Here is a 23,401-nt window from a genome sequence, read left to right on the forward strand (position 1 = left end):
GGATAGGTGACTTGTCCAAGACTATTCAGCACAGTTGTGACAGAGCTAGGACTAACATCTCTGTCTCCTGATGCCCAGTCCAGTACACTAACTACTACACCATCCAGCTATCTCTCCTTTTTTGCTTATGCAATGGTGAATGGCCGCACCACAGCTGAGGTTTCAACAGGTTTTATCCTGAAAGCTGAATTTTCAAAATTTCTGACATCCACACAGGAGGTCAGGTGGGGTTAAAAACTGGCAGCGGCAAGACATTAGCACTGCAGGGAAGGGGTGGGTGTGGCAGTGACATCACAAAGGCCTTTTGCAAGACCTCCACCTATTGGTCAGAGGTGGTGGGGAGGTGGTGACCTCACAGAATGATGCTGACATCAGCCAGGCAGGACAGGGGTGCAGGGCCAGGGAAACCTCAGAGACCCATGTGGCTTTACTTCGGCAAGTCTCCTTCTCGAGGTCTCTCTCTGAGGACTGAGTATTAGGGTTCACATACGTGAGCGCGAGGAGGAACCTCTTTTGAGTTTTCTCCTTTCTTTTAACTGATTTTACTAGAAAACAGACGTCCCTGTTTAGACGGTAAGAGTCTGCAAGAGGTTTGGAACCTGTTCAGTCCGATCCATCTGGTGCCAGCTGAATTCTAGGCATGGAAAACACTCGCTTAAGGTGGCAAAATTTTATTCCCCACCTGGGATTCTGTCCCTTAGAATCACTGGGGACATTAGGGTTTGTACTTTTTGTTTTACCTTTTCCTCCATCCCTCCCTCCTTTCTCTTCATTTCTTACTTCTTTGGTCCTTTCCCCTGTTCCCCTCCGACCACCAGGAGGTAGGTGTGTGTGTGTGTGTGTGGCGGGGGGTGCTGAAAATGTGGGGCTGAAATAGTGCTCGGACAGTGATCACCACCAGTGACCTGGGCCATCCTTTGGGAGAACCCTTAGCCTTCTGTCCCTCCGTCTCTACCCTGATTGGCTGAGCAGGGGGTGGGTTATTGAGAGGGAGGAAACTTGGGTCCTTGTTGTTCTCTTTTAAGACCAAGTAAATAAATCATAACCATTCACGTTTGATGAATTTTGCTGCTTCTCTGCATTAATTGTCTCTGAGCAGTTCATGATTCTCTCTAACATTCCAGTTCTCCTAAAATACTTGCTGAATAATTACTATGAACTGTTGTTGGTCTGGAGCTCATCTGAGAGCACTTTATTCAGGTCATTCAATGTATGAAATTCAAGATCCGATGGTTAGTTTGAAAGTCAGGGCTCTTGGCTCCTATTCCCAACTCTGCCACTGACTGGCTGTGTGACCTAAGACAAGTCAATTCTCCTTTCTCAGCCTTAGCTTCTCCTGCTTTCAAGTAGGGATAACAATCTGCTCTTACCTACCTCACGGTGGGTGGAGGATGGGGATCCATTGGAGAGTGTAACTAGGACCAGTGCATAATATGAGGTGTGCTATCACATTTACTTAGATCAGATTATGACATCATAGAATAGCTGAAATATTCTATTTTATTTGTATTTTATTAGTTTGAAATTGTTAAGAGCAACTACTTAGCTCAAACTGAAGCATCTTATCTAATTTTCGAGATCTAAGTGTCTCCTCGTTGTGTGCGGTGAGACAATTTAACACACAGTGACAAACAGGAGATGCTTTTGTTTGCAACAAAATATTTTTGCAAAGAATTTTCATCCCACTTGTTACGATTTCAAGAAAGAAACTGGTTTAGTCTGAATGGGATTTTCTGACAGAAATGGTTTCAATGGAGTTTCCCCACCATCTCAATTCTTGGGCTCTATCTCGGCCTCTGTGGGGGAGGGGGGTGTTGTTGTCTGTTAGGACAGGAGTCAGGACTGGCGGCTTCTCTTTCTGTCTTTCTGGCTCTGCCACCGCCTTGCTGTGTAGGCCCTTGGGTAGGTCATTTCCCTTCTCTGTATCTCAGGCTCCCCATCTGTCCAATGGAAACAGGGACAATTCTCGAACTCTGGGCAGTCACGAGCCTGGGTGAGATAAGGGGCATAAAGCCCTTTGTGAAGGAGAAAGGGGAGTTTCACGGTGTTGTGCACCAAGGAATTCTAAACTTTGCTAAAATGTCTAGCCTGAAGATACAAGAAATTGTCGGGGACAGATTTTAACCATTGTCTTTTTAAAAGCCCATTCAGGGATGTGAGTCCCACTCTTTTAGGTACCTGGGGTTCTTTGCCAGGAGGAGAGAAGAGGTTCCTGCCTCCATTTTTGTGGCCTTAACAAACCAGGTGCTGTGCTCCAGTTCTCGTCTGAGATCCCCGAAAAAGAACATCTTCCCATCCGTTAACACAACAGTACCTATCTTTAAAAGGGGAACAAAGAGAACCCTGGGACTTACAGACTAACCAGCCTTACTTCCATACCTGGAAAGATACTGGAACACATTTTTAAACAATCAGTTTGTCAGCACCTACAGGATAATTTGGTTCTTAGGACTAGTGAGCATGGATTTCTCTGTCTCTTGGCAATAAGACAAACTCTTGTTTTCACAGCCAGTCGATCGTCCAGTGTCATCACCCTGCCTGCTGGCTGGGCAGAGTAACTCCTCAGGTCACCACCCTCTCCACCCTGCCTTGGGCTTGGAGAGTGAGGAGGAGGGCAAGGGACATCTGGCAACCCTGAACATCCGCCATCCATCGCTCCATCACCTAGAGCAAGTGAGTGGTATTAGGGTTTCTCTGTGGCATCCCCTGTCTGTCTGGGGAGAAGCAGAAAGAGCGGGAGAGAATCTCTCCCAAAGGAAATTGCATTTGCAAACCACCCCCAGGAACCCCTTGCTCTCAGACTGGGCAGAGGCTTCTTCAGAGCCATCTCCAGTGTGTTTGGAAAGGTCCCAGCAATGGGGCTCCCAGCCCTTTCCTTGTGGGCAGGGGCGGCTCTAGACCCCAGCGCGTCAAGCAGGCGCGTGGGGCGGCCGTTTCCCGGGGGGGCGGCATTTGGGTCCACCGGAGCCCGGGACGAGCGGACCTGCCGCAGGCATGACTGCGGCGGGTCCCCTCTTCCCGCGGCTCCGGTTGAGCTCCCGCAGGCATGACTGCGGCAGGTCCGCTCATCCCGGGCTCCGGTGGACCTGCCGCAGGCATGCCGGCAGGAGCTCAACCGGAGCCGCGGGAAGAGGGGACCCGCCGCGGGACCGGGGAAGGGCGGCGCAGCGCTCCGCGCTGCTTGGGGCAGCCTACTTTCTAGAGCCGCCCCTGCTTGTGGGAGACTTCCCCAGGCTGAGAGTCTCTGAGCTGGGCCAGACCCTGGGAGCTGCCGAGCATGGAAATCAATGGGAAATGAGGGGGCCCTGGGCTTGCTATGCCTAGGGACTTTGATGTGTGGAATGGTTTCCCAGGAGAAGTCCGGACTCCTGGGTTCTGTTTCTTCTCTGGCCTGGAGGAACCCAGGTGGGAAATGGTACCTGATAGAAAAGTGAGACTGCGATGCCAGCCAATTTCTCTGACTGACCCCGGCTAGAGGATGAGTCTCTATCTCTTTCTCTGTTCGACACCACCCTCTGCAATTCTGTTGGGTCAGGCGTGCAGCAAGGACTCTGCTCATTGTGCAGCCACCAATGGGGATTGGAAAGACACAAGCACTGCAACCAGAATGACAAATGTATGTGTCTCTCTCTTTCCCAGGGCTGACCATCCATGAGGCCGAAGACCTGTGGTGTTGGGACTGGCACCAGGACAGCTGGCTCCTGGGTTACAGGAACACAACCAGGGTGGGGGAGGTAAGGACACTCTGTCAGGGCATGAGACAGCTCAGGGAGTGGGGGTGGCTGGGTCCCCTGCAGTGGCTGCCTCCTGGGGCCACTAGACAGAGATGCCGTTCTAGCCCCAGCCCCAGGATTTGGAGCCTGGCTCTGGGCAATCTGCTAATGCCTCACATCTTGTTGGTTTTAGGTCTTTAGAAAGTTCTTCTCAGAGGAGTAGAGAAGATTCTTCCTCCGGACAACAGTGCTGGCCATTCACGACCCCCTGCTGCGTGTCAGCCAGGCTGGGCTGCTCCTTGCCTACTCCGTCCTGGGGGAAGCCCAGCAGCTGATGGGGGACAAAGTAAGCAGCTGTATTAGACTCAGGAGATTGGGGCGGGGTCCAGGCCTCATTCCCATCCTATGGCCATTCGCTGGCCTGGCAGCAAGGAGCCTGGTGAGGAATAAGAGTGAGAGCAGGTACTACTGGGAAGAGAGATGAATTCACCTCCATGAGCAGGAGGGAGCCAGTTTGTCCCTGGAGCAGCTCCAACCTAGTTCTTTAGCAAGGCTAATTAATGACAGGCATTGCCTCATCACGGACTTATGTTCTTAGGACACAGTGCTATCACTCTTGGGAAGGGCAGAAGAGTCCCCTAAGTGCCCTCTGCAGGCCTCTTCTGTCCCACAGGGCCGCAGCCAGTTCCAGTGGCCTAGTGTCCGTGTCACCCAAGAAACCACCCAGAGTTGCTCCCATCACTGGCAGCCTGGGAGGCCAAGGACTGACTGGTGGTGGCACCAGACCAGGCGGGGCTGAGGCACATGGGTGGGGGAAGCTTGTCCTGCTGCTGGTAGGGTTGGACCCACTCTAGAGAGAATGGGAGGATTCAGTCAGCAGGGGCTGCTGATCTGCTCCATTCACCAGGGCTGCCATCCTGTGGCTTCAGCATTAGTGGCTGGGATGACTTGGGGAAAGATCTCAACCTCCCCACATCCCACCTCACTGCTGCCAGAATCTCTCCTGTCCCCCCTGCTAGAGCCCCCTCCCTGCCCAACCTGGGTGGGAGTGGGGGTGGGGATACAGGAGAGGGTTCTGAGAACTTGAGCTGTGGATTGCAGGTGGAACAGCTGTCAGGGGCACAGAGGGGGAGGTGACAGGAGCTCACCCTACAAGGAAGGGGGTTGGCACTGGAGGTCAGTAGAAAGGACAACAAGACTCCATTCTGGGGGTCAGGAGGGTGAATCCATCCCTCAGAGGTGGGCAGGTGCTGGGTGGAAATGCTGCTGGTTCCAGGTGCCCTTAATCCCCCCTGATTCCTCGGGGGCGTCTGAGTCTCTGACAGGTTCTCGTTCCCTTGCAGCAGGAGGACATCACAGCCAATGTGATGCACCAGCTCCACATCATCCGGCACTTGCGCCGGATGCCCGAGGCACTGCAGGGGCTGTGCCTCTGAGGCCACCAGCAGCTCCCGCTTCCTGCTGCAGGTACTGCTCTGGCTCCCTGTAAATGGGGAGCTAGTGGAAGAGGAAATGGAGCACCCAGCACTCACAGAAACTTTCTCCCCTCTCTATGGAGCAGGGTCCTTCCCTCTGCCCCCCAAATTCCTTCATCTCACACCCACTCCCCTCCCTCCTTTCCTTGGTCTACTCCCATCCCATTCCCCCTGATCCCAGGCAGAGCTCTCCCTGCCCCATATGGTGCAGAAGGGCTCTTGTGTCAGGCCACACCCCTAGCCCCACTGAAGCTTGGAAAGCTCCATTTTTGAGGAGGTAGGGGTGGGACAGAGGCTCAGGACTAGCTTCACCTCCTGCCCTTTATTCTCCCCTTGGCCCTTCTATGGGGTCTCTGAGTGTAAAATGAATAGGAGCCTCCTTCCCAGCTGTCTTCCAGGACCTGGGATCTGTCACAGCCTCCCAGACGGGTGCATCCTGCAGCTGAGCCACCTCCAGGAGCAGTGGGGACAGATCACCTTGTCCCATCAAAGCAAGCAATGCTGGGTCTCAAAGAGGCTTAGATGGAAGACCCCGCTCCCTCATGGAGGTAAGAGCCATTTACTTTGTGGGGTGTGTGGGTCTCTTGGGGAAGAAATGGGATCCCCAGTGCATAGCTTGGCTGGGAGCTTCCCCTGTCCCTGGCGCCCAGCTCTGGGACAGAGACGTCTCCATCTTCATACCACCCTGGTTTTGTTCCTAGGAAGGAGGCTCCCCAGAGATGTCCTCGAACCTGCACTCCTGAGAGCGTTTCCAGCTCCACTTCCTGCAGCAGGGCAAATGAACCCTTCAGCTCCCAAAATCCCATCTCTTTGACCTCCTTCCGCTGAGCAGTGGGGTTTCTCCAGCCCCCTCACCACACCTGTCAGCCTCTGAATGATGAAGGGCCTGAATGTCAGAGTCACCAGAACAAGCAAACTCCAGTTCCAGGCAGTGGAGCCTGTGTGTATTCAGCCCCTCTGGAAACCAGGTCTGAAATGGGGAGCAAAGACCCCAGCTCAGGAACAGTCGGAGTGAGCAGAGCAGGCCTGTAACAGGGTGCTTTCCCCTGGGCTGCACAGCCTGGGGTCTAGCCAAGATGATTACAGAATGAGCCCTAACTGAGAGGCACCATGTACCTCCCCCTGAAGAGCCAGACTTCAGTGGTGATACAGCCCAGCTGGGGTATCAACTGGAATGAGAACGAGGTAGGAAGTTCAGAGCAGCAAGGAAAGCCTAGAGGGGAACTTGAGAAGAGAGATAGGAAGTGCCCAGGGAAAACTGCAGCAAAGAGAAAGGAGCAGACCAAGTTGTTGGGAACAGGGCCCTGGGCTGCTACCGATGTGAGGGTGGGACTGGGTTCCCCTACTGGCCCCAAAGAAGGGGGCATACACACACCCATAGAGGGTTACCAAGCCCAGCAAGGGGTACAGGCTGAGCAAGAGCCCCAGCAATGGCAGAAGGACTTCTTTCTGTCGAAAGACCTCTTTGGACTTTTAGTGTGAGACAAGCTGGGCCCCAGAAGGGTGAACTAAAAAGGTGGTCACCTGGCGGAGGGCTAAGTTACCAGGCAGAGAAACTGCCATAGTGCTGGAGCGACCATGGATGGGGGATGCTAGCCCAGCAAGAGGGCTGTGCTGCCATGCCTGGCTGCCAGGGGGGCACGTAACGATGAGTAGATTCATTTATGATCGGCATAGTCAGGAGGATTGATTTGACTGTATTCAGTAAGGACCAGTAAGGAGGTTTTGGAACAAATTGATAAATTAAACAGGAACAAGTCACCAGAACTAGATGGTATTCACCCAAGAGTTCTAAAGAAACTCAAATGTGAGATTGCAGGACTACTAACTAACTGTGGTATGTGACCTATCCTTTAAATCAGCTTCTGTACCAGATGACTGGAGGTTAGCTAATATGACACCAATGTTTAAAAAAGGCTCCAGAGACGCTCTCAGCAATTACAGGCCACTAAGGCTAACTTCAGTACCAGGCAAATTGGGTGAAATTATAGTAAAGAGCAGAATTATTAGACACATAGATAAACACAATTTGTTGGGGAAGAGTGAACATGGTTTTTGTAAAGGGAAATTATGCCTCACGAATCAACAAGCATTTGGATAAAGGTGATCCAGTGGATATAGTGTACTTAGATTTTCAGAGAGCCTTTGACAAGGTCCCTCACCAAAGGCTCTGAAGCAAAATGGGATAAAATGGAAGGTCCTCTCTGGGATAGGTAACTGGTTAAAAGGCACGAAAGAAAGTGTCCGACTAAAAGGTCAATTTTCAGAATGGAGAGAGGTAAATAGTGGTGTCCCTCAGGCATCTGTACTAGGACCAGTACTGTTCTGGAAAAAGGAGTAAACAGTGAGGTGGCAACATCTGCAGATGATACAAACCAACTCAAGTGAGTTAAGTCCAAAAGAGACTGCAAAGTGTGACAAAGGGAGCTCACCACACTGGGTGACTGGGCAGCAAAATGGCAGATGAAATTCAATTCTGATAAATGCAAAGAAATGCACATTGAAAAACATGATCCCAACTCTACATCTAAAATGATGGGGTCTAAATTAGCTCGTACAACTTAAGAAAGAGATCTTGGAATCATTGTGGATAGTTCTCTGAAAACATCCACTCAATGTGCATCAACAGTCAAAAAAGCCAACAAAATGTTGGGAAATCATTAGGAGAGGGATAGATAATAAGACAGAAATGTAATATTGCCTCTCTATAAATCTATGGTATGCCCACATCTTGAATACTGGAGCTGCTCTCCCCATCTCAAAAAGATATATTGGAATTGGAAAAGGCACAGAAAAGGGCAACCAAAATGATTAGGGGCATGGAACAGCTTCTGTATGAGGTGAGATTAATAAGACTGGGGGCAGTTTTCAGCTTGGAAAAGAGATGACTAAGGGGGGATATGATAGAAGTCTATAAAATGACGACGGGTATGGAGAAAGTAAATAAGGAAGTGTTATTTACTCCTTCTCATAACACAAGAACTAGGGGTCACCAAATGAAATTAATAGGCAGCAGGTTTAAAACAAACAAAGGGAAGTATTTCTTCACACAACACACAGTCAGCCTGGGGAAACGCTTTGTCAGAGGATGTTGTGAAGGCCAAGACTATAACAGGATTCAATGAAGAACTAGATAAGTCAATGGAGGATAGGTCCATCATTGGCTATTAGCAAGGATAGGCAGGGATACAAAACCATGCTCTTGAAGTGTCCCTAACCTCTGTTTTCCAGAAGCTGGGAATGGATCGCTTGATGATTACCTGTTCTGTTGATTCCCTCTGGGGCACCTGGCATTGGCCACTGTGGGAGGATAGGATTCTGGGCTGGATGGACCATTGGTCTGATCCAGTATGGCTGTTCTTATGACCAATAGAGGGCAGTCCCAACCAGCAATATTTATATTTGTTGCACTGAAAGGGCTAACTTTCCAAAGCTGACCAAAATGATTAGTGAAAGTGTTTTGGAGAAAAACATTAAACAAAACAATGTGAATGAAAATTGGGAGCTATTGTTTAATGAGCTTGTTAGATGAGGCATAAGCCACATTGCATAATTAGCTGAGCTTGCAATGGCCTTCCACTCAACTCGCTGACATTTCTCCATCTGTAAATGTGGTAACTGTTTTAAAATCTAGATCCCATCAATTACGACATGTCAGGGAATGTTTTAGGCATCAATGGTCTGATCATTGGGTTGATGGCGGTAAACAAGAGATTCCCATAAAATACCCACCCTCTCCCTCCCCAAGAGCCACCTCCATCCTCTCTCCCCTTTCTGCCCCCGCATCCTCTGCAAACTTTCAAAGACGGATGCCTCGTGATGGCCTTCGCTTGTGGGGATGTTGCCTAGTGGTCAGGGTTTCAGCCCATCGACATGCGGAGATGGGGAGGAAGAGCACGGCAGATGGTGTGGGAGCGCAGGGCCTCCCACTGGGCTCTGACCCAGGCCATTCTGAGGGCAACACAAGGGTGTGACACTTCCTACCACCTGCTATTGTCCAAAGTTCACCACAGGAGGCTCTGATGGGTATTAAACTTACTGCTTGGCACCTCTTCACGGCTGGGCGTGGCATGGCAGCTCTCTCCCTCTTGGGGTGGCAGCTGTCTCTGTAACGCTGACAGACCCTTGTTATCAATGGGTGGGATTGAACTGGGGACCTCTAGAGCTTAGTGCATGAGCCAGCGTGAGCTAAAGCCAACTGGCTGTTAGTTAAGGCTGTAGAGCAGAGTCATTTAACTCTCTCTCTAAGTGGTCTCAGTGCCACTAGATGGGACAGAACACCACAACCTGGTGCAACAGGAGCAGGTCCTCCCTTCTCTCAGGGAGAGGGTCCTTCAGGAAGTTGCTGAGGGAGAGATCTTGCCTTCCTTCAGGGCCTGCAAGGTAGAGGTCCTTCCTCTTGCCTGGTCTGGCCACAAATCCTTGTCCAGTCTGTGCACCCCCTACAGGTGTGATGGAGCTGGGCTGGCTGAGGCCAGAGCAGCTTCTTAACCCCTTGTTCCCCAATGTGGGGTTTGTATTCCCATCACAAGTCCAAACAGAGGGGAAAAAACCTTGAAGATACAGCTTTCCATACTGTTAATGGCTAACAGACCTAGCATGCCTGAGGGCGTATTTTTCCAAGGAGAGCTTTTTGTTATCTTGGGTATGCCAATCTAATGCTGCAGATGCATATTTTGGGTACTTCCAGCAGTGACAGTGTGAATTTTGAATCCTTTTTTATCCTGGCTTCTCTTTAACTCCTTGGAAGGTGGCTTTAGATGATGCTTCGTGCAATAGGCATTCTTTTGCCCTGTATCGTCCAGGCTTTTGTGATGCTGGAGTCGGGAGGACGGTTGGTGAGAATCCACTCTGCTGCCTGCAGAACACTGCATTCTCACCAGACATATGTTACTTTTGGTCCTGATTTCTTTCTGTTCCTGGAAGGTGATGTTTGGAAGTTTTTCAGGGAGCATGAAACAAAGTCAGAGTCAGTATTGGTAAATGTCCCCCAAACACGACTTCAGCCTACTCTGCATCAGCCAGATCCAGCCTCTTAATTTCTTTGGTATTGATTTAAAGTAAAAACAGTGTTACTCTCAACTTGCATAGAGTGTACGTGTGTGAATCCTCCAAGGGCAGAAGTGAGGAGTGTACATGAGAATTTATGAGTGACATCGAAGCATTCCACAATGTTGGAAATCATGGCTTGTGGACAGACAGAAAGCAAAGTGGGGGATTTTTTCTCCCTCTCCCTTGGCAATACAATGAACATACCCTCTATTTCATTCCATTGGAAGACACTTCCACACCTGCTGGGTCAATCCTGCTGCCTGGGACTGCGGGTGCTTCAAGTGGCCAGCAGTGGGCCAGAAGGAGGACCACCATGCAGGAGCTTTTGGAGATAGGGGCAAGGAGGAACAAGGAGCACCTTGCTTTCAAAAGAGCCAAGGAGGAAAGGGACATGGTCCATGAAGAGAGACTGCTCCAGGGGTTCCTGGAGGAAGAGCAGGGAGCAGGACCGATTTCTCAGGGAGAGAATGCTGGATATGGGGGCCAGCAGGGTGGTTCATCCAGCTCATGTCACAGCGCCAGCACTAGTGCATTTGCCAGCTGCAATGTCTGCAGGTGCGTGGGTCCATGTAACTATGACAGTGGAATGGAGTTCCTGGTCCTGGTTCACAATGGTTGGAGGGTGGAGTTTGTGGCAGGGCCAGTAAGCAAAATTACAGATGTGGTTTCTGTTCCCAACTATTGACAGTTGTGTGTCTCAGAGAAAGATCCTCTCACTCCTCTCTCCAAGAGACGTACCCTTGTCTTCAAAACCAGTGAGGTGGCAGAGCACGTACTGGTTTATGCCATAGACTACACATTTTCTGGCCAGCCTTGAACTCTCCAATTCCCTGATAAATGTTCTTCTGACACTTAATGGCTTTTATATTTTTGCTCTAGCGACAATTCAGACACTTGGCCCAATCAGCCAGGTCCCGCTTCAACATGGTGCCTCACTTTCCCCGACTCTGAAGTGGGGATAATCCAAACTGGCAATTACACAGTGTTTGCGCCTCAGATCTTGCTTCCCAAATCCCTACCCTCCTTGCCCAACACCGGCCTCTCCTGCATTTCCCCAAACTTCCATGTCTATGTTAGAGCCTGCCTCATCCCACAACTGCAAGGTCTAATACACAGTCTCCTTCCAGCAAGCTGAAGCTGCCCCTGGCTCTGGAGCTGGAATCGCATGCCCTGAGAGCTTCCCTTGCATGGTGTATTCACCATGGGCATGAGAAAGGACAACACCCATATGCAGGTAGAACATCAACCTCCTCCTCTGCCCCAGCAGCAGGATGGCCTCTGGTCCCTGCTCCCTCGGACCACTGGAGCTACTGAGAGGTGGGGTTGGCAGAGCATGAGAACAGCCCATAAGGTTAAGAAAAGGTTGGGAGAGCCTCTTCCCTCCATGGGACATTACATTGTCCCTCCGTGGGCAGTCCTTTCTTTCCACGGGCTGTGCTTTGGATTCTGCCCAGAAGCCCAGCTCCCATCCCTAGCAGCTTGGCTGTTCCATACCCTGCTGTGCACCAGGCCCTCAGCAGAGAGCTGCTCTGGGCAAGGACTGCAGAGCCTGCTGTCATCCTGGCAGGTGTAGCCCCAGGTTCCATAACCCTGACCCATAGTCTCCCTCCGCTGGCAGGATCTGAGCAAGGCCTTCTCAGAGAACATTCATGACGAGCTCTAGATCCTGCTGACAGCACCCCCCAGCACAGACAAACTCCAGCAGAGTTAAGATTGTGTGGTGGAACAGTGTGAAACAGCAGCTTTTTGTAAGGTGTCTTTTTTGTGTGTTAGTAACTCCTCTGGTGGAAGGGTGGGAGTGGGGAGGTTATGTGGAGAGACAGTAGCTGGGCACTTGTGGGTGAGGTTTTGAACCCTTATGGCCTGAAAGGGTATGGGTAACAGAAGGCCCTGTTGTGTGGCAGTGACTTTAATTCCACCCTAACGAAATGTTTGGAAGTGAACATTGGTTGAAGAGAGCTGACTAGGTTTTTGTGTTTGAAAATGTGATTTCCAGCAGGGGGAAAAAAAGGTGCAACTCTGAAAACCAGACCACGTATTTAGCTACCTAAATATGGCTTTGCCCAAGTTTGAAAATTATGACCTAAATCCTCCTCATTTGATTCTTTTTGCCTTAAATAAAAATCTAATGATGATAATGGTCGGTTCTGGGCTTTTGCAGGGACACCAGGTGGCTGAGATGTTTCATCATGAAGAGATTTTCAGTGCGTGCTTGAACAGTAGACTCACCTTTCCTCTCTTCACACACAGCAGTCACCACCCTATGCCTAGTGTCTCTTAATGGAGCGTTGCAAGAGCTGGAGGTTACTGAAATACTTCTATTTTTCTTCCCCTGAAAACTGCCGAACAGTTACAAACAACCGCAATGTGTTCCTCTGGGGGAAAAGCTGGAGGGAGTCATTCTGCTTAGCATTCAGTATTATTACTTCCTTGTCCATGGGCTGGGGGAGAACATGGCTATCATTCCAGCTCCATTTCCACTCAGTCCTTGTTCAGGGTTATATTCGGGAGTACCTGCTACTCTTGGGATCAAGGCAAGTGCCATGGAAAGCACTGAGGGCACTGGAACTAAAGTGATTCTGCAGGGCACGGGGTGGGGGCAGGATGCAGAGCCCACATAGGGATCTGTGCCCTTTTCATGGCCTGGGACACTGTTCTGTGGGGGCTCAATCCATTGTAGTGTGGAGGGACTTGGGGTGGCAGGCAGGAGCATGGCCAATCAGTTCAGAAGTAGGTGGCCCTCTGGCCAGACCCACCTCCCTGCATAGGTGACACAGAAGCTATAGCAGTCCCTGGACTGCAGTACCAGGCACAGAGCAGCTCTGCTGACAATCAGCTGCCTAGGAAGGAGGATTCCATCCCATATGGTCTCTGTGAAGCATAAAATGCATTTCACTGAGAAAGGATTTGTAACTTAGTGCACTGGGAGAGCTTTTCCAACAAGTGTGTCCTATTATCTTAATTTATTTGCAGCCCCATCTGAGCTCCGGATCCCATTATGCATGGTTCTGTACATGCATGCATAGGAAGAGACATTATCTGCTTCACAGAGTTTACAGTGGAGCTAGAAAAGACAGGCAGAAGGAGGGGGGGACAGGATGCATTATTGCCCCATTTTACAGCTGGGGGGCTGAGACATAGAGAGGTTAAGTGACTTGCCCAGGGTCACAAAGAGATTTTGTTGCAGAGTCAGGAACTGAATCCTCCAATCCAGCCATTGTGCAGAGGTTTGATCAATATCCAGAACAGAAATGCTCTGTGTGTTTCTCACTGTAACCAAATGGACCCTCTTGTGAAGTGACAAACAAGGGAGTGTATGTTAGAGGATGAATCCAGAGGCATGTAGGTTCAGGTTCTACTGCTGACCACACATTCTGCAGCCCCTTCACTCAAAATCCTCTGCTCTGAGAATTGGCAGCAGGGTTATGGCTCTTCCCCACCCAAAGTGCTGGTTCAGTCTGTCATTCTTGAATGGGGGCTGGGTCTGGAGGAAGGTAGCTGAGGCAGTCCTTGCTTTTCATACAGGGAGGTAAATGTTCTGCCACAGAAACCCTGAGCAGTCTAGTTTCCTGATGGAAGAGGACACATTGCACACCATAAATCTTTATATTCCTACACCCAAAGTCCAGCTAAAGTCAAGATGAGCTGTGGGTGCTTGTCATCAGGGTTTGCAAGCAAAACTTTTTCAGTACTAAAGTACAGACATCTCCCATTTGAGCTAACGGAGTAACTCCATTAGCTGACAGCAGTAGTATGCCGTTATCCTCTATTAGGATACTCAGGGTATGTCTACACTACTCGCTGGATCCAGTGGGGATCGATTTATCGTGTCTAGTCAAACGTGATAAATTGACCCCCGAACGCTCTCCCATTGACTCCTGTACTCCAGTGCCGCGAGAGGCGCAAGCAGAGTCGACGGGGGAGCGGCAGCAGTCGACTTACCGCGGTGAAGACACTACGGTAAGTCGATCTAAGTAGTCAACTTCAGCTACATTATTCATGTAGCTGAAGTTGCGTAACTTAGATCGATCCCCCCCCACCCCCCAGTGTAGACCAGGGCTTAGATAATACTTGTTCCTCCCTCAGTGCAGGGGACTGGAGTAAATGACCTTCTGAGATCTCTTCACGTCCTACATTTCTATGAGGACACAACACACATTACACCAACCTCTTGTGTAAGCAGCTCTGAAACTGGCCCTAGCATGTACTTGGCATAGTGTTTTAACGGTGATGCCCTTCTGAGGACAGGGAAGAGGAGTGCTGAATGCTGGGGAACCCGAAAGAAAAGATACTTAAAAAGCAACCCACGCCATTCCAGGAAAGCAACAGGATTAGTGGAGGAGGCACAGGCTTTGGGAGCTGGGACACCTGGAGCCTATATGATCAAATTAGGCCAGGAAGTCTATCCAACAGCTGTAAATTCCACCTTATTCAGTTTTTCCAGTGATAAAAACCATCTTCAGCGGAATCAGCGCATATGGGAGCAGCTGCTGCATTGTGTGAAATCTTAAAATCAACAAAAGTTTAGTCCTTTCTCCTGTTGCCCTCCTCTCTCTCTCTCTCTCTCTCCCTGTCTCCCAGGCCTGTACATCTGGCTCCCACTGTAGCCTCAGTGACACCGAGGGGAATTTTCCCAGCTCAGGAGCAGTGTAGGGTGGGCCCTCTGCAGCGCCTGCTGGCATGGGGTATGCAGGGATGGGAATGGGTGTGTTGGGGATGTGGCCACAGGGCTGTGTAGGTCAGCTATTGTGGGCTTCAGAGCAGCCCCATGGCAACTGTGAGGAGGCTGCCTTGAACTGGAACAGCCAGGGGAATGCTGTAACTTACACTGTTGGCCAGTTTAGCCCTGCTCAGAATATTACAGGCATAACAGTGGCTTAAAGCCATCTTAATTCCCACTCTTCCTTGGGCTGCACCTCTTGAGAGGCCCAGCCCAGAATCCAGCCCACTGGATTCTCTTCTCAGCCCTCTACAAACCGATCTCCCCTCCTCACCTCTCCCACTCCGCAGCTATTTCTTCCCCAGCTACTCTTACAGGATGCAGTGGCTGCTTAGAGGCACGCGATCCCTCCCTCCTTTCCAGAAACAGCTGGAAATGCTGCTTAGACCCCTATGTCCCCTTTTCTCCCTTTCTTCAAAGCTGGTAGAAGCTCCATTCTCCTTGCTCCTGCATGCAGGTTTCAGTTCCCCACAGACGGAGTTTTCATTTAATCAAGCTCAGATTGAATGAAAGCAGCACTATTAATTAAACAATGGCCCATATGGTGCATTTCAAGTAACTACAATGCTGAAGGATTAATATCAATTGTATCTGAAGCTGGGAGGGATGGGAAGATGGGGAGAGAGAGAATACTTGAGTTGCTTTAGAAGTTGAGGAAGTCAGGAAACAGTGTGGCTGAGTGAGAGGGCTCTAGACTGGGCTCCAGGACATCTGGGTTTCTGTCCTGACTGAAAATCAGACTTGCTGGATGGCCTTGAGCAAGTCACATTAGTTTTCTCTGGGAGTTGGGTACCTAATTCCCATTTGTGCCTTTAAATTCTTCCCTTTAACCTCTTTGTGCCTCATCTTCCCCATCTTTAAAATGGGATAACAACACTTGCTTGTCTTGTTGATGTGCTTTGGCACCTACAGATGAAGCTACAGAGTATTCAGGGAAACAGTTTTGAGCTGCAAAGTTTGGATGGAAATCCTGATCCAAACTTTCCTCAAGTTTAGCTTCAGCAGCCAAGCCTTCCAACACAGGATATGAGTAACTGCCATTGACAGTCTCATCCATGAGAGTTATTCGTAGCCCATGTGAAGACAACTGGGGCTGAGCTCCAGTTGCTATAAGCATCTCCTCAGATTCATTTATGTGAACAAAAAAGAACAGGGAATAGAAATTCCAAAGACCCTTCTCAGTTTTTTTTTAATGTCTTTTCCTGAAACTGGCTGGCTTTACTGAGGAAAGGAGCTGCACATTGTAAATGGCATTCTGAAGAACCATTTCATACAGGGGTGGGGATGTCTCGCTGCTCAATGAGAGAGGAGAACACACAAGTTAGTTACCGGTGGTGATCTAACAGCTGTTAGAGTTCTGTTATCAGAGGGTAAAGTTTGCCCTCTAGCCTCCATTCTAAGCTCTACAAGGCCATTTCAGGGCTGGTCTACACTACGGGAGAAAATCGATATAAGATACGCAACTTCAGCTATGTGAATAACGTAGCTGAAGTCGAAGTATCTTATATCGAATTACCTACCGTCCTCACGGCGCGGGATCGATGTCCGCGGCTCCCCATGTCGACTCCGCTAACGCCATTCGGGTTAGTGGAGTTCCGGAGTCGACAGGAGCGCGTTCGGGGATCGATATATCGCGTCTAGATGAGACGCGATATATCATAGAATCATAGAATTCAAGATCAGAAGGGACCATTGATCATCTCTAGTGACCTCCCTGCAGAGATGGGCCACATAAGCCGATCATCCACCCCTGAACTAATTTTTCCCTTTGACTTGCTGTTGAATGCCTCCAAATCATGATTTAAAGACTTCAAGAGAGAGAGATAATCACACCACCAACCCCCCCCCCATGCTTGGGAGGAGGAAAAAACCTCTCCTCCAGGGTCACTGCCAATCTACCCTGGGAGAAAATTTCCTCCCCGGCGATCAAACCCAGCTCGCATGGAACCCCATGACTCTCAGCCAGACCTCTGGAAAAAGCTGGAAATAAACAAACATTGACCCTTTGTACTTTTGTACTAATTACCAGTGTGGCATTGACTTTGACCCATTATCCTATCCCATTATCCTATCATATAATCCATCATAAATAAATCCAGCTTAATTAAGGTCCTTCGCCCCACCTTTTCCTAGGCTGTTCCTGTTTCAGTAGGCTCTTCTCTAGAATCTCTGAATGAACGATCCCGATAAATCGATTGCTACCTGCCAATACGGCGGGTAGTGAAGACATACCCTTAGGGTCATCATAGGGGGCAGCTTGAACCAAGATTCCACATGTAAGATCTCTGCCGATAACTCAGACCTAGCTTTGCTTCCTCACGAGGCAAACTTGCTTTCCAATTACAGATCGGCGGGTATTTTGCTGTAACAAGGATTATGTCAATCAGAACCCAATACACTTTTACCTAATAGATTTCAGTAATTATTTTGGCTTCAGGCAGAGTAAATCCAATGTCAGGCACGTTGGCCTGCTCAGATTTAAAAGCTGCCTTGGGCGGAGGGAATAACACAGGGGTGGGGGAAGTGGTTTGGAACAAATAGGAACTGGAGCAATCCTCAGACTTCGTAGCCAGCCAAGCTTGACGGAGTTTTGAGATCAGAGGAGTTTTAGATGAATAAATATTCTTCTCCCTCACCCCATGATTCCTATCCCAAAATGGCTCCTCTCCCAGAGCAGACCTTTGATGGACTGGTGCTGTAGGCGGAGAGAGTATTAATCATGTTTATTGTGGTAGTGCCTAAGGCCAACCAAGCATGTGGCCCCATTGTGTGAGGCACTGTATAAATACCATAGCAGACAATCCATGCCCCCAGGAGCTTACAGTCTAAATAGACAAGACAGATAGAGGATGGGAGAAGGGGTGAAACACACAAGGTGAGAGATCAATATGATGGCAGCAAACAGTATGTTCATACCACAATATTTTTGGGGGGTTGGTTTAGTTCGGAGGGGAAAGGAGATTGGGAGGAGCAGGGGGCTCAGTTAGGCTGAACTGAAGAGTCAGTAAGGGAGGGAGAGGATTGTCACAAACAGCCAATCAGTACAGGGCCAAGAAAATCCAGGTCAGACTAAACGGTTCTCTGAAGGGCCAAAAGGTCCCTGCTTTGGCCTCCAAGGACAAGATGTCCTGGTGCACCCTCGGGAACAATCCTATCCTGGCAGGAGGAATGGGCTAGCAGTGATCTAGCAAGATTTCTCCATCTCTTGCTTCTACAGCTCTGTGCTGTTCTGTAAAGAGAGGAAATAGGAACAACCTCTCATATGTATATAGGGTGGGTGAATTCAAAGAGGCTCTAGTTTGGGCAGCTGAATTTGGCAGTCTCTGAACATGTCAACATGATCATGATGCAACAAGAGAGCTGCCTGGGTCCTGCGCCTTGGGGATGGAGTGCAGAAGACCATTGTGCGGCCATCCTGGTTCATTTTGTGCATGTCAAAGGCTGAACATGTGAACTGTGGGATGCTCTTAGCTGACTAGTTCCCAGCACAGCCAGCTCGCCTCTTCTCCCTGTGTTTCAGGAGATGGGCATGTGGAGTGGAGGGATTTTCTTCTGGGCAGACTGCTTCCCAGTGCCCTCAGCCATCTTCTGACACCTGCACTCAGGGGATGGGCTCACAAAGAGCAGACTTTTTCTGGGCTAGTGTCACAAGGAAGTAACACAGCATCACTTGAGACAACCAGGTTTAAGACCCCATGCTCTGCAGATGGGAAGACCCAGGCAGTGGAACTCTGCTGAGGTGGCATGCTCTAACTGCCCTCTTCACTGTGTGGAATCTCCTACTTGCAGTCCAGTCTTCACAGCCGTGGGAGAGGGGTTTGGTACAACAGCTGGTGGGGGGAAAGCCAGTGCAAGGTAATAAAAGTGAAGGTTCTATTAAGTTGTGCTGCTTCCCTGTTCATTCGGTGGAGCGTCCCTTTCAGGATGCTTTCAGAGGGCAGCTATGGTTGGAAGAGGCCATAAGAGCATGGGGCCTTCAGGAGCTATGCTCTGTAGGGCCGGCAGGACAGCCAAGACAGCTGTATGGATGCTCCATGTTTCCTGTGGTTATCCTGAGATCTGTGCAGATTTTGGGAGATTCCCAGATTAAGGGAACAGCATGCCCAAGGGCTATTCCCAAGCAGGTGCAATGAAACTTTTGTTTAGCTTAATCAGATTGGTAGATTTGACTGAGTTTGTAATTTTTGCCTGACCCTCCTAAGTGTCATACCAGACTTGGGCTCTCCACAGAGCTACGGTTATGTCTGGATGCCCCAGACACTGGAGCAGAAACCACCTCTCTCAGGCAGGACTGGGGAATGGAAGCTCCTGTTATTAGTCACACCACTCTTGTTGTGTATCTCCCCTTTTAAAATCCACATGTTTATTTTTATTGATGTTTTTATAGTTTGACAAATACATTTTTCTATGAAGAGAAACATAATTAACTTAAGTCATTTATATTAATCAGAAGGGGGAAAAATCATGCAAAGCAGGGGTAATTTTGCACCGAACAACGTACGTTATCTAATGAATATAGATTATGCTGATTTATGTGTTTACCGAAAAGTAAGAGCAGGCTGAGGGGAAGGGGGAGAAAGAAGATAACCCAGAAAAAAGGGCTGTTAAATGATGCGTTACAATTTCTGCAGAGTCCTGTTCACAAAGTGTTTAAAATTTAAGTCTAACTTTTGAATGTGTTTATTGGGCTGAAATGCAACAGAAGATATTGCACTTGCAATTGCCAAATAAGGGGCTAACTCTACCCCCTTACTCACATGAATAGTTCTACTGACAGGTAATTCCAAGGACTTCATTGAGTTAGGACTAAAAAGATTGGCCCATGCATCTCAATCTTTGGCTGGTCTCTCGAGACAAAATTTCAAGAGTGCTCAGCTCCCATTGGTACCAAATGAGTGGTCAGATTTTCAAAACTGCTCAGCATTTTGAGTGCATGTAGCATGCAGAGCACTTTTGAAAATCTGGCCTCAATTGTGGGTGCTGAATCCTTGCAAATATTTCCCATGGAAGGTGAACAATCATATCTCCTCCAAAATGACAGGAAGGTGAACAAAGCCACATGACTTTCACTTGTGGGCCACTGGATCAAATTCAGTCCAGGTTGTAGAGTGACCATGAGAGGTTGTTCGGGTAATAGAAGAAATGAGCTTGATGGATCTCAGTCCAGTGTCAATGTCCACCTCAGAACCTGACAGTTCAGGTAGGGTGACCAGATGTCCCGATTTTATAGGGACAGTCCCGATTTTTGGGTCTTTTTCTTATAAAGGCTCCTATTACTCCCCACCCCTGTCCCGATTTTTCACACTTGCTGTCTGGTCACCCTAAGTACACATAGCACTAACTACCTTCCTTTTGGCTGTCTCACTGGAGAGGCCAAGGACTGAATGAGCCATGAAGAGCGAAGTTCCCTCTCACCACTAGAGATGATCCCTGGCTGATTGGAGCCGCCAGGGTCCCTTTTTGATTGGGTGTTCCGGTCGAAAACCAGACACCTGGCAACCCTAACACCACATTGTAGAAAATGGATTAACATACAGATAGCAATGACTGTCTATAATGCTATGCAAGCGTAACAGAAACCCATCCAAATACACAGTGCCATCTAGAGTCAAATGCACAGTGCTATTTGAGGACCTGCATGTCTGGAGGAATCAGTTTTGCTAGTTATTCATTGCTGTGAGTAAAATGTGCACAGTATATTTTTTGCCTAAAGCTTCTCACCCCCCTGAAAACATTCCTTGTCCCTCCCCAGGGGGGCCACCCCATAATTTGAGAACCTTTGACCTAAAGTACTCCACAGTTCCAACTGCATACAGTACTCTTTTTCTCCTCACCTACAGAGCACTGCTGTTTAGTGTTGCTGGTGCATAATGACTGCCTTTCCACCACGGAGATGAATGCATTTCTTAGGAAAGCAAGGGCTGTTATACTAGAATTAGCCCCTGGACAATTAAGTCCAGTATCCTGTCTCTGATGGTGGCCGATGATGGATGAGGACGGTGAAAAAACATATAGGATGAAGTCCTTGCCTCACTGAAGTCAGTTGTAAAACTCCCATTGGCTCTGAAGGGGCCAGGATTTTACCCACAATGCAACTGTCCAGCTACACCATACTTTACTATAAAAATGGAAGGAAATTCTTCCTGAACTCAGCGGATGCCCTAAAGCTTGACTACTGAGAGCCTTTATCCTAGGCTTGTGGTCAGTGCATATGCTACTCATATATGTACAAATGTCTCCGTCTTTTAAAAAAATGTTTCTAAGATTTTCCATAGGAGATGCGATCATTTGTCCATCTAATCTTGTACACTGCACCTGATGCCTCAGAGACAGGCAAACGAATCCCTAATGTACCTACCACTTGTGCAATGGACTCTAACGCTTCCTCCACTGACAAAGGAAACCAGGAAAATTCCAAGCACAGGACTGTTCCTAGATTCACATCTCCAAGAGGAATCTATACTGCAGATATTCAGTGTCCTCCTGGCAGTACCATGTCACGGTTTAGGGGAGGGAAGCCACAGCTCTACTGCTTAGCTTGTCAGACTTGCTCAGTGACAACAGAATTTAAAGTCAAATTGCATTAGTAATAAAACAAGAATAATAACTTTGTTTACATGGCCTCTTTTATTCCAACGGATTCCAAAGCAATCTATAGAATGTATATAAAGGCTCCTTCACCTACCGCTGAACCACCTCTAGGGCAGATCACGGCAGCAGTTTAAATGTGCATGCCACATAACACTTGTTGGAGGATAAAAGAAAAGTACCATTCACATTTAAACCTGGGGGAGGGGGTCAGGAATTAGGAAGGCAGAATGTAAATATCTCCTTTGGAATATGGCCAAGATACCAGGTCTAACACCCCTGCTCCTGCCATGGGATCATTTAGTGACCGGGAGAGGATTGGGGCTTGGCTTATACTGTATCTTTCATCTTCAGGATTCCGTTTAGAGGAGTCACTACGTTCAGCTTTAATAAGAATAGCAAGTCAGTGGCTTTTAACAATGGATACCCCCCCTTCTTCCATTACTGCAGTCAGCATGGGGTCACAGGCACGTGTAAATTTCCAAAATGTAGTTTCTTCAGCTATCCACGCTACAGGGAATGGCTGATGAGTGGGATGGAGCTTGATAAACTGCAGTGCGGGAAGTGAAATTTGTCTCTCTTTGCTGACTCACAAGCTTTCTGCTGAAGTGCATGGCCACATGGCAGAGTCGCCCCTCGCTTTCTCTGTCTTCTCATTAGAGAACTCTGTCATATATCACTGTGCCTAACAGAACTGGTTACTGCAGTGGCTGAGCTGACAAATATTAGAATGGCATTCAATTTTGCAGTGGGGAATGGATAATACAAGGTCCCCACAGGGCCCTGTAGATAAGGTACCACTGAGATCTGCAGTTATCATGGACATTAAATCCTTTATGGCTGAAAAAATAATGCCTAGCATCACCCAACTTGTGCCGCTTGTTCTTAGAGGAAAGGTTGAATATTCAGGGGAGTTCAAAGTGCAGCTGTTCTGTAGCTTTTGGATTAAGGAGCAGTTATGAATGACCACTCTGAGAAATGTAACCCCCCGAGTCTGTTTCCCCTCAGATCACTCTAGCTAAGAAGCTGATAGGGTTCTGAGGCTTCGACATTTCCACTCCACCTCAGGCATATGCCATTTGTTTAGCAGTAATAATAATAATAATAATAAAAGAACCAGGACTTGAACATGCTTCCCCATGAAACAAGGCTGAAGGCAGATTTTTCTGGTGGTGATTTGTTTCATTGGGAGGGGACAGAAGGGGGCCATGAGGCTGGTTCACTGACACCCTGGGGCTCAGGGGATACATCACTCCTAACTCCAAACTGATCTGCAACAGAAGGCAGCTTTCCTAAGGGTAGCTCCCCACTAATGGCTAACTCCCTACTACCACCGGATTTGATTTTTTGTTGTTGTTTTAATAATGGGGAAAATGTATTTTTTCTTAATTTTAAAAAATCGCTGACTAGTTTTTGCTCAAACTGTCAATAAAATAAAATGAAAATCTCCCTTGGGCAGAGACCAGGCCTGGAAAATTCCACCCTGAAAGGCAAAAGCTTCTGAAAGTTACGAATGACTGAAAATTGCATCTTGAGCCTTTCTAACTGGGATCTCAGTCGCTAGAGTAGCTGCACCTGTGCGAAACCCTAACATGGACACCGTTTACAGTGGTCCAGCTTTACCCTGGTTTGAAACTACAGCAGGGCCCTGTCTATAATAGGCTTTTCTTCTTTTTGTTTGTTACACCCATGATACTACACCATTGCAAACGCCCTGTGTGGTGCACGACACTGGCATAAGATGGGGCTTGCACTGTGGCAACTCACCCCATTAAGTTACTGAGGCAAGTTGCACTCAGTGCCTATGATGTGGGGTTGCACTGGTGTAACTACACCACGGTACCTACACTGCT

The 23,401-nt window shown here is 48.6% G+C and overlaps 1 long non-coding RNA gene across 6 annotated transcripts in view; it reads left to right on the top strand.

The window, feature by feature from the left end:
- Positions 1 to 429: 429 nt before the first annotated feature.
- LOC120400139 overlaps positions 430 to 23,401 on the top strand; it is a 33,364-nt gene continuing 10,392 nt past the window's right edge. The window contains exons 1-7 of one of the 6 annotated variants that reach the window (XR_005595557.1): positions 430 to 573; positions 2,509 to 2,673; positions 3,640 to 3,734; positions 3,907 to 4,059; positions 5,057 to 5,736; positions 5,890 to 6,373; positions 8,420 to 8,478. This is a non-coding gene — a long non-coding RNA (uncharacterized LOC120400139). Of the gene's footprint in view, positions 574 to 687; positions 721 to 2,508; positions 2,674 to 3,639; positions 3,735 to 3,906; positions 4,060 to 5,056; positions 5,737 to 5,889; positions 7,682 to 8,419; positions 8,479 to 23,401 lie in introns of those variants that run through there. The other 5 variants (XR_005595556.1, XR_005595559.1, XR_005595558.1 and 2 more) reach the window with 5 other exon arrangements.

The sequence above is a fragment of the Mauremys reevesii genome, linkage group 3, assembly GCF_016161935.1.
Source record: "Mauremys reevesii isolate NIE-2019 linkage group 3, ASM1616193v1, whole genome shotgun sequence".
NCBI lineage: Eukaryota > Metazoa > Chordata > Testudines > Geoemydidae > Mauremys > Mauremys reevesii.